We start from the raw sequence: 15,936 nt of genomic DNA on the forward strand, positions 1-15,936 counted from the left end.
CGTGAGAAGATTGGGAAAGAGTTGCCTAAGATGGAACGAGACGGGCGGGGTTTGCTGAATCGCTATGGCAGGGTTTGGGTTCCGTATACCGGGGGAAATCGGAAAACCCTAATGGATGAGTCTCATAAGTCAAAATTTTCTATCCATTCTGGTGCTACTAAAATGTATCGGGACCTTCATGAGGCTTACTGGTGGCATGGAATGAAGAATGATGTGGCTCGATTTGTGGAAGAATGTATGACCTGTCGGAAGGTCAAGGCGGAACACCAGAAACCGCATGGGAAGTTGCAACCATTGGAGATTCCTGAATGGAAATGGGAGCATCTACCCATGGACTTCATTACAAAACTTCCTAGAACTGCCCGAAGATCAGAAACGATATGGGTGATTGTTGATCGTTTGACTAAGAGTGCTCACTTTCTGGCTATAAAGGAGAGCTCATCAGCGGAGAAATTAGCCGAGATCTTTGTTCGGGAGATTGTCTCATTACATGGGGTGCCCGTTTCTATCGTCTCCGATCGAGACACCCGATTTACCTCTCAGTTCTGTAGGAAGTTTCAAGAGGAATTGGGCACACGATTACATTTTAGTACCGCCTTCCATCCGCAGACAGACGGGCAGAGTGAACGGATGATTCAGACCTTGGAGGACATGCTTACGGCGTGTGCGATTGATTTTGGGGGTAGTTGGGATGACCATCTACATCTAGCTGAGTTTTCTTATAACAACAGCTATCACTCGAGCATTAAAATGCTTCCGTATGAAGCCTTGTACGGGAGGAAGTGCAGGACGCCCGTTTGTTGGGGCGAGGTTGGGCAGAGGGTACTTGGGAGTACCGATATCGTGCTACAGACTACGGAGAAAATGCAAGTGATTCGGGATCATTGGGTCACAACGAGCAGTCGTCAGAAAAGTTATGCCGACAAAAGATGCTCCAATCTTGAGTTCCAGGTGGGAGATTATGTGTTGCTTAAAGTCTCCCCCTGGAAAGGTGTGATTCGATTTCGGAAGCGGGGAAAGCTCGGACCCCGATTCATTGGACCCTACAAGGTCATAGCTCGTGTGGGGATGGTGGCTTACCGTTTAGAGCTTCCTGACGAGCTTAGTCTAATTCATAATACATTCCACATGTCTCAGTTACGAAAATGCGTTGTTGATTAGACCGCTGTGATGCCACTGGAGGACATAAAAATTGACGAGCGTCTCAATTATGTTGAGAAACCAATCGCTATTTTAGAACGAAAGACGAAAGCTCTCCGCAACAAGACTATAAACCTGGTTAAGGTGCAGTTCCAACATAGGAAGGGTTCGGAATGAACTTGGGAACCGGAATGCGAGATGCGGGCTCATTATCCGGATCTGTTTCTAGGTGTTGACTTCGAGGACGAAGTTCGTTCTTAGTGGGGGAGAGTTGTAACGCCCTGGGTTTTCTCGGTACGTTTGGTTATTTTAATTTAATTATCCTTGTAACCTTGGGTTAATTTATTTAACCAATGTCTGATTTCTTATGTTATTGGACTCTTTTGATCATCTTGTAAACTCCTTTTATTGATGTCCAAGGGCTATGGGCCTATTTGCAAAGTCCATCTAGTTAATAGTACTTAATGTGTAAATTGAATCATTTGGAACACACACAAGGAAAACACTCTAAACCCTCCCTCTCTCTCAAAAATCTTCCATCTCTCTCTCTTTGGGATCAAGAGCAGCCAAGGGGCTGTTTGGAGCTTAATTCTTGTTCATTTCCAGCCTTGATTCGTATTGGTATGAACCTCCTTATCCTTTCTTACAACTTGATTCATAACCTTGTTCTAGTTTTATGATTTGATCTTCACCTCTTCTCCTTCTTATTTTATTTGTAATTGTATGTTATACATCATCTCAAGATCCTATCTTCACCCCATATATGGTGGATGATGGATCTAGGGGATTACATGTGGCAAAAGATCATGGAAACCCTAAAAGGGAGAATGATGATTTTATGTGCTTATGTTTATTTTCATGTTGATTATTATTACATCCTTGTGGCTAAATGAAATCCTAATGATCCCTAACCCTTTTTAGTACCACCATTATCATGGGGACTGAATTGGGATGATGAACACATCTTAAAATGTGTTTCAAAAGGAGAAGGATGGATAAGCCAAAAAGGAATCACGGGTGGCTACGATTCTGTTCTCCATCAGATCTGTAGTCATTTTGTGAAAATCATATCTGGAGGTCTAGAACTCAAACGGACCCTAAACCAGTTCAAAAAGTTCACAAATTGAGTTGGCTAACTTTCTTTAGAAGGCCAACCTCACTGATAAGGGCTTTATCTATGTGAAAGAATGGCATCTTTGCTGTTAGGTCTGATCCGGGTCTGTTCTGATATGTCATTTTGTTTTCATCATTTCTAAGACTTGGAAAAGGATCCAGAGTGATTCCAAGTTTCTATATGTTCCATATATTATGGACTTAAGATCTGGAGAATATGGGGTGTTATTTACAATTATAAATTGGTTAGAATGGATCCACACTCCAGGTCAGTGGGCAGTCACCAGCTTTTGCTAGTGCTGTGATTGTCCACAATGTGAATTTTATATCTGGAGTTTGAGAGATGTTTTTCATTCAATTCCAACTCTGAGACTTTCACTTGTATGTCCTTTACTTCTCTTAATTTTCTTTTGGACGAATTCTACTCACAAGTTGGGTAGAATTGGCCAACATCACTTGACTGTATTGTTGGAGACAGAAGTGATACACAATTTTGTAAAATTCATATTTAATTCATCTTTTGGAATTAGAATGAGTTCTTTATAGTTGTCGAATACAGAGAAATCATAGTTTCCAATAAAATTTAGTTAAATCTATGTTTCTGTTTTAGATTTTGGAGTAAATCCGTTTTGAACAGCAGGTCTGTTTCAGAGACCTTGCTGTGATTACTCTTTTCTCAACTCATAGCTTCATTACTTCTCCTTTCTAACCTTTAGTCCTTCTTAGGTGAGGTTTTGAAGTTTGCTCAATCTTGGTAGCATTATTTGATTGTTAGCCATCCTTAATACTCACTCAAGGTTAGTTCTCTCACACCGTTGTATTGATGATTGTGTTTGCTAGTTAGCTTGTGTGTGATTATTTGAATTTATTATAAAAGCATGCTATATAAGTATTGTTTTAATTCGTACATGTTCACTGTATGTAACTAATTATGGATATGGGGACACCACCAAAGGATACGGATTTACCGGTGTGGTGGGTAGGTAAGATCACCAACGTAATACTCTTCGTGAGGTGCGGTGATTAGGGCCAAATGATACGGGATCTTCCCGGTGCGGTTCAAACCTACAAGTCCTTCTCGTAATATAGACATTGATTCGTTATTTGCCTTTATCATTATAATTGGAAAATGGATTAGGGCTAGTAAATATGAATGTTAGTACAATGTCTGTGTTTGAATTCACTAAGCTTTGTGCTTACGTTTTTCCCTTATAACTTTTCAGGTGTTAAGATTAAAGAGGCTAAGGGTTGACATGGAGCATCGGGACATCGCTACTAGTTATTTTGTTGGGACCTTATTATTATTATTACTTCCACACTTATTTTATATGACTATTAAGTTGATGGATTATGTTATGACTATTTCAGTTGTTTTAATTTAATTTAAGATGGGTTTTAAAAGTTTAAAATTTTTGAAAAAAAAAATTGGGTGTCACAAGTTGGTATCAGAGCCCCAGTTTGAGGGAACTAAGCATTCTTGTGGATGTTCTAGACTCAAATTTGAGGCTCTATAATAGTTTATTCTCTTTTTAAAAGATTTTTCAAACTTTCTAAAGACTAGAAGTGAAAGATGTCGCGGTGTGCCAGTCGGCCAGCCAAGTAAGCCTTATTTCTTATGTTAAATGTTTATGTTAAATTGTTGACTATGAATTGGATTCTACTAGTCTTAAAATGCTAGATTACACACTTATTTAATGTTAACATGTGAGAGAGATGTAAAAATTAACGGCTAGAGCAAGCTGGAAATTTTGAAACTAGACGCGATTGCGAAATTGGAACTTGTGTGGAAGATAGTAGAAGGGCCCCTACTATTTGAAACATCGGTGCCGGTTTTGGGTCGGGGCAAGGTTGAGAAATTTTCGGCAAGCTGAGTGTTTCGTCTTCCCAGAAATATCTAGGCTGAATTATTTCTAAATATTTTACTCCTTCTACGGATACAGATGGCTCCGCCTGCTCGCCTTAATCAGCTCCAAATGGAGCAAGTTAGGAATATTGTCGCTGAGGAATTCAATAACGCTTTCAATGAACTAATCCCGGGCATGACCAATGACATAATCAACCAGGTCAAAGCTCTTCTGGATGAGCGCCTCGCAGCTATTCCCGGGGGAGCGTTATCGGCTCCGCCCATTCGGGATTCGGCATACTACTTCGAGAAGTTCAGCAAGTGTAGCCCTCCTCTTTGGAACGGTGAATCCGACCCAGTTGCTGCTAAGCATTGGGTGTCAGATGTTGAGGGCGCCTTCATGACTGTTGGGTGTCCGGACCAGTACAAAGTTGTGATCGCCATGAATCAGCTGCGAAAAAGGGGAAAGACATGGTGGAACACCATCACCGCTCTATTAAACGAGGAAGAAGTGAGGGCCATGTCTTGGGCCCAATTTGTGGAGAGGTTCAAGGCACAATATGTGCCCAAGGTGGAGCAGCAGCGGATGCAACAAGAGTTCATGGCCTTACAGCAAACTACCGAGTCTGTTAGCGACCTGAACGCCAAGTTCTTGGAGATGCTATCTTTTTGTCCCTCATTTGCTGGGAACGAGGCCTGGTTGGTCAGCCAATACACTACCATTCTACGTACCGAGATTCGGGAATTCGTTAGCATGCAGGAGTTCCCGACTTTATCCGCGATCATGGATGCAGCGAGGAGGAGGGAAATCGAGTTGCAGACCCAGACCAAAGAGGAAGGCCAATGACACCTCCTCCAAGACATCCGGAGCTGCCCAGAAAAAGCAAAAGCAGGGTGGTAAGTCAAGGTATGAGTACAGGCCGTCTTCAGGTCAGGGCGAGAAAAATCCGTTGATATGCTACAACTGTAAAAAGCCAGGGCATCATTGGAAGAATTGTAGGGCTCCCCCTGCGAGTGCAATTCCTCAGATTACTTCTGCTGCTCCCGTCTGCTATCACTGCAACGAGACGGGACACAAGAAGCCCGAATGCCCGAAGTTGAAGGCTGGTAAAGGAAGTGGGAGTACAAATCCTGCAATTGCATCGTCTTCTAAAGGACCCACTATGGTGACACGAGGTCATGCTCACCAGATGACTGCGGATGAGCCGGTGATTACCGCGACAGTGGCAGGTAAATTTCTTTTTTTTTCTTTTCTCTCCTGCCATTATTTAATAAATGGTAGTTAGAATTGTTTACATGATCGTATGTGGTAAATCAGGCACTTATTTGCTAGATTCCGAGCCTGCTGTTGTTATGTTTGATAGCGGTGCTACCCATTCTTTTGTATCTCGCACGTTTATTAATCGTCTGGGGTGTAGTATCGGAAAATTGGCTCGCCCAATGGTTGTCGAAGTTGCCGACAACCGCACTATTTATGTCACCGATGTCTATCGGGCTTGCACTCTCGAGTTTTCTGGAGTTGAATTCCCTATTGATCTTATCCCTATTGCGATGCGAGAGCTCTGCGTTATCGTAGGCATGGATTGGCTTGATGCGTTTGATGCGGAAATCCACTGTCGTAAGAAGCAAGTTCGTGTTCGAAACCCTAGAGGTAGAGAACTTATTATTCAGGGGGACATTCCCCGCCTGGCTATGGCTTCTTGCTCTTCTGCTATAGCACTAGACAACGTTCCTATCGTTTCCGACTTCAGCGATGTCTTTCCGGAGGAACTCCCTAGCTTGCCACCTGTTCGGCAAGTGGAGTTTCGCATTGATTTGGTGCCAGGTGCGACTCCGGTAGCGAAATCTCCTTACCACTTAGCACCACCTGAAATGAAAGAGCTCCAAGATCAACTTCAAGAACTAAGTGATAAAGGGATTATACGGCCAAGCTGCTCGCCTTGGGGTTCTCCTATTCTCTTTGTGAAGAAGAAAGATGGATCCCAGCGAATGTGTATTGATTATAGGGAGCTAAACAAGCGCACGATAAAGAATAGGTACCCGTTGCCACGTATTGACGATCTTTTCGATCAGCTTCAGGGAGCATCTTGGTTTTCCAAGATTGATTTACGTTCCGATTACCATCAGATGCGTGTTCGTGAAGAAGACATTGAGAAAACAGCATTCCGTACTCGATATGGGCACTTTGAATTCGTGGTGACGCCTTTTGGGCTCACCAATGCACCCGCAGCGTTCATGGATCTCATGAACCGGGAGTGTATCCTGATGCTTGACCGTTCGGTCATAGTGTTCATAGATGATATCTTAGTCTATTCTAAGAGCAAAGAGGAGCATCAGCAACACCTTCGGGAGATTCTGGAAACTCTGGCAAGAGAAAGGCTTTATGCTAAATTTTCAAAATGTGAATTTTGGTTGGAAGAAGTTCAGTTCTTGGGGCATGTGGTAAACAAACAAGGTATCAAGGTCGATCAAGCCAAGGTTGATGTGGTTAAACAATGGAAGATTCCGAAAACACCTTCTGAAATTTGCAGTTTCTTGGGTTTAGCCGGTTATTACCGGAGGTTCATTGAAAATTTCTCTAAAATCGCCTTACCACTCACCCCATTGACCAAGAAATCAATGAATTTCGTTTGGGAACCAAAGCAGCAACTGGCGTTTGATGAGTTAAGGAAACGATTGTGTGAAGCTCTGATTTTGGCCTTACCTGATGGGGTTGAGGATATGGTGGTTTACTATGATGCATCGCTTCAAGGTCTTGGTGCCGTGTTAATGCAACGAGAGAGGGTGATAGCCTATGCCTCCCGACAGCTGAAACCCCATGAACGAAACTACCCCACTCATGATTTGGAGCTTGGGGCTGTTGTTTTCGCTCTTAAGATTTGGAGACACTATCTCTATGGAGGGAAGTTTATCATATACACTGACCATAAGAGTCTAAAATATTTGTTCGAGCAGCGGGATTTGAATATGAGGCAGATCCGATGGTTGGATGTGGTAAAAGATTATGATTGTGAAATTCACTACCACCCCAGTAAAGCTAATGTGGTAGCTGATGCTCTCAGTCGTAAACAATCTGCTGAACCGATTCGAGCTAAGTGTCTCCGGATCACGATGGTGTCGTCTTTGTTAGATCTAATCCGGGACGCCCAAAAGACAGCAATACTGGAGGAAAACATCAGGCGTGAGAAGATTGGGAAAAAGTTGCCTAAGATGGAACGAGACAGGCGGGGTTTGCTGACTCGCTACGGTAGGGTTTGGGTTCCATATACCGGGGGAAATCGGAAAACCCTAATGGATGAGTCTCATAAGTCAAAATTTTCTATCCATCCTGGTGCTACGAAAATGTATCGGGACCTTCATGAGGCTTACTGGTGGCATGGAATGAAGAATGATGTGGCTCGATTTGTGGAAGAATGTATGACCTGTCGGAAGGTCAAGGCGGAACACCAGAAACCGCATGGGAAGTTGCAACCATTGGAGATTCCTGAATGGAAATGGGAGCATCTAACCATGGACTTCATTACAAAACTTCCTAGAACTGCCCGAGGATCAGATACGATATGGGTGATTGTTGATCGTTTGACTAAGAGTGCTCACTTTCTGGCTATAAAGGAGAGCTCATCAGCGGAGAAATTAGCCGAGATCTTTGTTCGGGAGATTGTCTCATTACATGGGGTGCCCGTTTCTATCGTCTCCGATCGAAACACCCGATTTACCTCTCGGTTCTGGAGGAAGTTTCAAGAGGAATTGGGCACACGATTACATTTTAGTACCGCCTTCCATCCGCAGACAGACGGGCAGAGTGAACGGATGATTCAGACCTTGGAGGACATGCTTACGGCGTGTGCGATTGATTTTGGGGGTAGTTGGGATGACCATCTACATCTAGCTGAGTTTTCTTATAACAACAGCTATCACTCGAGCATTAAAATGCTTCCGTATGAAGCCTTGTACGGGAGGAAGTGCAGGACGCCCGTTTGTTGGGGCGAGGTTGGGCAGAGGGTACTTGGGAGTACCGATATCGTGCTACAGACTACGGAGAAAATGCAAGTGATTCGGGATCATTGGGTCACAACGAGCAGTCGTCAGAAAAGTTATGCCGACAAAAGATGCTCCAATCTTGAGTTCCAGGTGGGAGATTATGTGTTGCTTAAAGTCTCCCCCTGGAAAGGTGTGATTCGATTTCGGAAGCGGGGAAAGCTCGGACCCCGATTCATTGGACCCTACAAGGTCATAGCTCGTGTGGGGATGGTGGCTTACCGTTTAGAGCTTCCTGACGAGCTTAGTCTAATTCATAATACATTCCACATGTCTCAGTTACGAAAATGCGTTGTTGATTAGACCGCTGTGATGCCACTGGAGGACATAAAAATTGACGAGCGTCTCAATTATGTTGAGAAACCAATCGCTATTTTAGAACGAAAGACGAAAGCTCTCCGCAACAAGACTATAAACCTGGTTAAGGTGCAGTTCCAACATAGGAAGGGTTCGGAATGAACTTGGGAACCGGAATGCGAGATGCGGGCTCATTATCCGGATCTGTTTCTAGGTGTTGACTTCGAGGACGAAGTTCGTTCTTAGTGGGGGAGAGTTGTAACGCCCTGGGTTTTCTCGGTACGTTTGGTTATTTTAATTTAATTATCCTTGTAACCTTGGGTTAATTTATTTAACCAATGTCTGATTTCTTATGTTATTGGACTCTTTTGATCATCTTGTAAACTCCTTTTATTGATGTCCAAGGGCTATGGGCCTATTTGCAAAGTCCATCTAGTTAATAGTACTTAATGTGTAAATTGAATCATTTGGAACACACACAAGGAAAACACTCTAAACCCTCTCTCTCTCTCTCTCAAAAATCGTCCACCTCTCTCTCTTTGGGATCAAGAGCAGCCAAGGGGCTGTTTGAAGCTTAATTCTTGTTCATTTCCAGCCTTGATTTGTATTGGTATGAACCTGCTTATCCTTTCTTACAACTTGATTCATAACCTTGTTCTAGTTTTATGATTTCATCTTCACCTCTTCTCCTTCTTATTTTATTTGTAATTGTATGTTATACATCATCTCAAGATCCTATCTTCACCCCATATATGGTGGATGATGGATCTAGGGGATTACATGTGGCAAAAGATCATGGAAACCCTAAAAGGGAGAATGATGATTTTATGTGCTTATGTTTATTTTCATGTTGATTATTATTACATCCTTGTGGCTAAATGAAATCCTAATGATCCCTAACCCTTTTTAGTACCACCATTATCATGGGGACTGAATTGGGATGATGAACACATCTTAAAATGTGTTTCAAAAGGAGAAGGATGGATAAGCCAAAAAGGAATCACGGGTGGCTACGATTCTGTTTTCATCAGATATGTAGTCATTTTGTAAAAATCATATATGGAGCTCTAGAACTCAAACGGACCCCAAACCAGTTCCAAAAGTTCAAAAATTGAGTTGGCTAACTTTCTTAAGAAGGCCAACCTCACTGATAAGGGCTTTATCTATGTGAAAGAATGGCATCTTTGCTGTTAGGTCTGATCCGGGTCTGTTCTGATATGTCATTTTGTTTTCATCATTTCTAAGGCTTGGAAAAGGATCCAGAGTGATTCCAAGTTTCTATATGTTCCTTATATTATGAATTTAAGATCCGGATAATATGGGGTGTTATTTCCAATTGTAAATTGGTTAGAATGGATCCACACTCCAAGTCAGTGGGCAGTCACCAGCTTTTACTAGTGCTGTGATTGTCCACAATGTGAATTTTATATCTGGAGTTTGAGAGATTCTTTTCATTCAATTCCAACTCTGAGACTTTCACTTGTATGTCCTTTACTTCTCTTAATTTTCTTTTGGACGAATTCTACTCACAAGTTGGGTAGAATTGGCCAACATCACTTGACTGTATTGTTGGAGACAGAAGTGATACACCATTTTGTAAAATTCATATTTAATTCATCTTTTGGAGTTAGAATGAGTTCTTTATAGTTGTCGAATCCAGAGCAATCATAGTTTCCTATAAAATTTAGTTAAATCTATGTTTCTGTTTTAGATTTTGGAGTACATCCGTTTTGAACAGCAGGTCTGTTTCAGAGACCTTGCTGTGATTACTCTTTTCTCAACTCATAGCTTCATTACTTCTCCTTTCTAACCTTTAGTCCTTCTTAGATGATTTTTTGAAGTTTGCTCAAGCTTGGTAGCATTATTTGATTGTTAGCCATCCTTAATACTCACTCAAGGTGAGTTCTCTCACACCGTTGTATTGATGATTGTGTTTGCTAGTTAGCTCGTGTGTGATTATTTGAATTTATTATAAAAACATGTTATATAAGTATTGTTTTAATTCGTACATGTGCACTGTATGTAACTAATTATGGATATGGGGACACCACCAAAGTATACGGATTTACCGGTGTAGTGGGTAGGTAAGATCACCAACGTAATACTCTTCGTGAGGTGCGGTGATTAGGACCAAATGATACGGGATCTTCCCGGTGCGGTTCAAACCTACAAGTCCTTCTCGTAATATAGACATTGATTCGTTCTTTGCCTTTATCATTATAATTGGAAAATGGATTAGGGCTAGTAAATATGAATGTTAGTACAATGTCTGTGTTTGAATTCACTAAGCTTCGTGCTTACGTTTTTCCCTTATAACTTTTCAGGTGTTAAGATTAAAGAGGCTAAGGGTTGACATGGAGCATCGGGACATCGCTACTAGTTATTTTGTTGGGACCTTATTATTATTATTACTTCCACACTTATTTTATATGATTATTAAGTTGATGGATTATGTTATGACTATTTCAGTTGTTTTAATTTAATTTAAGATGGGTTTTAAAAGTTTAAAATTTTTGAAAAAAAAAATTGGGTGTCACAAGTTGGTATCAGAGCCCCAGTTTGAGGGAACTAAGCATTCTTGTGGATGTTCTAGACTCAAATTTGAGGCTCTATAATAGTTTATTCTCTTTTTAAAAGATTTTTCAAACTTTCTAAAGACTAGAAGTGAAAGATGTCGCGGTGTGCCAGTCGGCCAGCCAAGTAAGCCTTATTTCTTATGTTAAATGTTTATGTTAAATTGTTGACTATGAATTGGATTCTACTAGTCTTAAAATGCTAGATTACACACTTATTTAATGTTAACATGTGAGAGAGATGTAAAAATTAACGGCTAGAGCAAGCTGGAAATTTTGAAACTAGACGCGATTGCGAAATTGGAACTTGTGTGGAAGATAGTAGAAGGGCCCCTACTATTTGAAACATCGGTGCCGGTTTTGGGTCGGGGCAAGGTTGAGAAATTTTCGGCAAGCTGAGTGTTTCGTCTTCCCAGAAATATCTAGGCTGAATTATTTCTAAATATTTTACTCCTTCTACGGATACAGATGGCTCCGCCTGCTCGCCTTAATCAACTCCAAATGGAGCAAGTTAGGAATATTGTCGCTGAGGAATTCAATAACGCTTTCAATGAGCTAATCCCGGGCATGACCAATGACATAATCAACCAGGTCAAAGCTCTTCTGGATGAGCGCCTCGCAGCTATTCCCGGGGGAGCGTTATCGGCTCCGCCCATTCGGGATTCGGCATACTACTTCGAGAAGTTCAGCAAGTGTAGCCCTCCTCTTTGGAACGGTGAATCCGACCCAGTTGCTGCTAAGCATTGGGTGTCAGATGTTGAGGGCGCCTTCATGACTATTGGGTGTCCGGACCAGTACAAAGTTGTGATCGCCATGAATCAGCTGCGAAAAAGGGGAAAGACATGGTGGAACACCATCACCGCTCTATTAAACGAGGAAGAAGTAAGGGCCATGTCTTGGGACCAATTTGTGGAGAGGTTCGAGGCACAATATGTGCCCAAGGTGGAGCAGCAGCGGATGCAGCAAGAGTTCATGGCCTTACAGCAAACTACCGAGTCTGTTAGCGACCTGAACGCCAAGTTCTTGGAGATGCTATCTTTTTGTCCCTCATTTGTTGGGAACGAGGCCTAGTTGGTCAGCCAATACACTACCATTCTACGTACCGAGATTCGGGAATTCGTTAGCATGCAGGAGTCCCCGACTTTATCCGCGATCATGGATGCAGCGAGGAGGAGGGAAATCGAGTTGCAGACTCAGACCAAGAGGAAGGCCAATGACACCTCCTCCAAGACATCCGGAGATGCCCAGAAAAAGCAAAAGCAGGGTGGTAAGTCAAGGTATGAGTACAGGCCGTCTTCAGGTCAGGGCGAGAAAAATCCGTTGATATGCTACAACTATAAAAAGCCAGGGCATCATTGGAAGAATTATAGGGCTCCCCCTGCGAGTGCAGTTCCTCAGATTACTTCTGCTGCTCCCGTCTGCTATCACTGCAACGAGACGGGACACAAGAAGCCCGAATGGCCGAAGTTGAAGTCTGGTAAAGGAAGCGGGGGTACAAATCCTGCAATCGCATCGTCTTCTAAAGGACCCACTATGGTGACACGAGGTCAGGCTCACCAGATGACTGCGGATGTGCCGGTGATTACCGCGATAGTGGTAGGTAAATTTCTTTTTTTTTTTTTGCTTTTCTCTCCTGCCATTATTTAATAAATGGTAGTTAGAATTGTTTACATGATCGTATGTGGTAAATCAGGCGCTTATTTGCTAGATTCCGAGCCTGCTGTTGTTATGTTTGATAGCGGTGCTACCCATTCTTTTGTATCTCGCACGTTTATTAATCGTCTGGGGTGTAGTATCGGAAAATTGGCTCGCCCAATGGTTGTCGAAGTTGCCGACAACCGCACTATTTATGTCACCGATGTCTATCGGGGTTGCACTCTCGAGTTTTCTGGAGTTGAATTCCCTATTGATCTTATCCCTATTGCGATGCGAGAGCTCTGCGTTATCGTAGGCATGGATTGGCTTGATGTGTTTGATGCGGAAATCCACTGTCGTAAGAAGCAAGTTCGTGTTCGAAACCCTAGAGGTGGAGAACTTATTATTCAGGGGGACATTCCCCGCCTGGCTATGGTTTCTTGCTCTTCTGCTATAGCACTAGACAACGTTCCTATCGTTTCCGACTTCAGCGATGTCTTTCCGGAGGAACTCCCTGGCTTGCCACCTGTTCGGCAAGTGGAGTTTCGCATTGATTTGGTGCCAGGTGCGACTCCGGTAGCGAAATCTCCTTACCGCTTAGCACCACCTGAAATGAAAGAGCTCCAAGATCAACTTCAAGAACTAAGTGATAAAGGGATTATACGGCCAAGCTGCTCGCCTTGGGGTTCTCCTATTCTCTTTGTGAAGAAGAAAGATGGATCCCAGCGAATGTGTATTGATTATAGGGAGCTAAACAAGCGCACGATAAAGAATAGGTACCCGTTGCCATGTATTGACGATCTTTTCGATCAGCTTCAGGGAGCATCTTGGTTTTCCAAGATTGATTTACGTTCCGATTACCATCAGATGCGTGTTCGTGAAGAAGACATTGAGAAAACAGCATTTCGTACTCGATATGGGCACTTTGAATTCGTGGTGATGCCTTTTGGGCTCACCAATGCACCCGCAGCGTTCATGGATCTCATGAACCGGGAGTGTAGCCTGATGCTTGACCGTTCGGTCATAGTGTTCATAGATGATATCTTAGTCTATTCTAAGAGCAAAGAGGAGCATCAGCAACACCTTCGGGAGATTCTGGAAACTCTGGCAAGAGAAAGGCTTTATGCTAAATTTTCAAAATGTGAATTTTGGTTGGAAGAAGTTCAGTTCTTGGGGCATGTGGTAAACAAACAAGGTATCAAGGTCGATCAAGCCAAGGTTGATGCGGTTAAACAATGGAAGATTCCGAAAACACCTTCTGAAATTTGCAGTTTCTTGGGTTTAGCCGGTTATTACCGGAGGTTCATTGAAAATTTCTCTAAAATCGCCTTACCACTCACCCGATTGACCAAGAAATCAATGAATTTTGTTTGGGGACCGGAGCAACAACTGGCGTTTGATGAGTTAAGGAAACGATTGTGTGAAGCTCCGATTTTGGCCTTACCTGATGGGGTTGAGGATATGGTGGTTTACTGTGATGCATCGCTTCAAGGTCTTGGTGCCGTGTTAATGCAACGAGATAGGGTGATAGCCTATGCCTCCCGACAGTTGAAACCCCACGAACGAAACTACCCCACTCATGATTTGGAGCTTGGGGCTGTTGTTTTCGCTCTTAAGATTTGGAGACACTATCTCTATGGAGTGAAGTTTATCATATACACTGACCATAAGAGTCTAAAATATTTGTTTGAGCAACGGGATTTGAATGTGAGGCAGATCCGATGGTGGATGTGGTAAAAGATTATGATTGTGAAATTCACTACCACCCCGGTAAAGCTAATGTGGTAGCTGATGCTCTCAGTCGTAAACAATCTGCTGAACCGATTCGAGCTAAGTGTCTCCGGATCACGATGGTGTCGTCTTTGTTAGATCTAATCCGGGACGCCCAAAAGACGGCAATACTGGAGGAAAACATCAGGCGTGAGAAGATTGGGAAAAAGTTGCCTAAGATGGAACGAGACGGGCGGGGTTTGCTGACTCGCTACGGTAGGGTTTGGGTTCCATATACCGTGGGAAATCGGAAAACCCTAATGGATGAGTCTCATAAGTCAAAATTTTCTATCCATCCTGGTGCTACGAAAATGTATCGGGACCTTCATGAGGCTTACTGGTGGCATGGAATGAAGAATGATGTGGCTCGATTTGTGGAAGAATGTATGACCTGTCGGAAGGTCAAGGCGGAACACCAGAAACCGCATGGGAAGTTGCAACCATTGGAGATTCCTGAATGGAAATGGGAGCATCTAACCATGAACTTCATTACAAAACTTCCTAGAACTGCCCGAGGATCAGATACGATATGGATGATTGTTGATCGTTTGACTAAGAGTGCTCACTTTCTGGCTATAAAGGAGAGCTCATCAGCGGAGAAATTAGCCGAGATCTTTGTTCGGGAGATTGTCTCATTACATGGGGTGCCCGTTTCTATCGTCTCCGATCGAGACACCCGATTTACCTCTCGGTTCTGGAGGAAGTTTCAAGAGGAATTGGGCACACGATTACATTTTAGTACCGCCTTCCATCCGCAGACAGACGGGCAGAGTGAGCGGACGATTCAGACCTTGGAGGACATGCTTAGGGCGTGTGCGATTGATTTTGGGGGTAGTTGGGATGACCATCTACATCTAGCTGAGTTTTCTTATAACAACCGCTATCACTCGAGCATTAAAATGCCTCCGTATGAAGCCTTGTATGGGAGGAAGTGCATGACGCCCTTTTGTTGGGGCGAGGTTGGGCAGAGGGAACTTGGGAGTACCGATATCATGCTACAGACTACGGAGAAAATCCAAGTGATTCGGGATCATTTGGTCACAGCGAGCAGTCGTCAGAAAAGTTATGCCGACAAAAGACACTCCAATCTTTAGTTACAGGTGGGAGATTATGTGTTGCTTAAAGTCTCCCCCTGGAAAGGTGTGATTCGATTTCGGAAGCGGGGAAAGCTCGGACCCCGATTCATTGTACCCTACAAGGTCATAGCTCGTGTGGGGAAGGTGGCTTACCGTTTAGAGCTTCCTGACGAGCTTAGTCTAATTCATAATACGTTCCACATGTCTCAGTTACGAAAATGCGTTGTTGATGAGACCGCTGTGATACCACTGTAGGACATACAAATTGACGAGTGTCTCAATTATGTTGAGAAACCAATCGCTATTTTAGAACGAAAGACGAAAGCTCTCCGCAACATGACTATAAACCTGGTTAAGGTGCAGTGGCAACATAGGAAGGATTCGGAATGGACTTGGGAACCGGAATGCGAGATGCGGGCTCATTATCCGGATCTGTTTCTAGGTGTTGACT

The sequence above is a fragment of the Lactuca sativa genome, chromosome 5, assembly GCF_002870075.4.
Source record: "Lactuca sativa cultivar Salinas chromosome 5, Lsat_Salinas_v11, whole genome shotgun sequence".
In the NCBI taxonomy this organism is placed as follows: Eukaryota; Viridiplantae; Streptophyta; class Magnoliopsida; order Asterales; family Asteraceae; genus Lactuca; species Lactuca sativa.